Genomic DNA, 804 nt, shown 5'->3' with positions numbered 1-804 from the left:
ACAAGAAGGAAGAGCCAGAAACCAGGGTCCAAGACACTGGCAAATAAAATAAGATGCACATTTTTCACAGGGGAGTGATTGAAATCTGTGGGGGGAGGGTAGTGAGGGATGGATATATTCATCCTTGTTGCTCGTGGAGACCAGGAATGTTTAGAGGAGTGAACATTCTGCTTCCCTCAGGTGTACAAAGGAGCTGACCCCAAGAATGCCCCCTCCCCAGGGTTGGCAGCACTCACCTGTGCCAGGCCAGGATCCCCCAGCAGAGCCCTGTGCCCACAGTGGGCACCTGCCCTGGGGCCCCAGCACCCGCTTGGGCAAGGCCTGGGAGCCCTGTGCCACAGGGTCCTCCCGCCCCGGGGCCAGCAGGTCCCAGAGGGGCACGGCCTCTGAAGGTGACACGGGTGCATCCACAGGGGCGGGGAACCAAGCATCAGGGCGTGGTGCAGATCAGGGTCCCCAGTGCAGGATGAGGGGCAGGACAGTCAGCAGGGCTGGGATAGGGATGGGAACGGGGATAGGCGTAGGGTAGGGATTGGAATGGGGATAGGGACAGGAAAGCGGATGGGAATGGGGACAGGAATGGGAATGGGGATGGGATGAGGAGGGGAATGGGGGCGGTAATGGGGGCGGTGATGGAGATGGGGACGGAGATGGGGGCAAGGATGGGGACAGGGATGATGAGGACTGGGACAGGCAGGGCTCAGCGGCAGGGACCAAGGCTGCCCCGGGCGGGGGCGAACAGGACCCGGAGCCGGCGGCGGATGCGGGGCCCGAGCCGCGGCCGACGGGGAGGGCGAACAAAGC

This window comes from Corvus kubaryi, unplaced genomic scaffold, assembly GCF_017639235.1.
Source record: "Corvus kubaryi isolate FWS band 111438036 unplaced genomic scaffold, C.kubaryi_AGA036_p1.0 37241, whole genome shotgun sequence".
Taxonomy (NCBI): domain Eukaryota; kingdom Metazoa; phylum Chordata; class Aves; order Passeriformes; family Corvidae; genus Corvus; species Corvus kubaryi.
The sequence above is the reverse complement of the archived record's forward strand: the minus strand, read 5'-3'. Positions refer to the sequence as shown.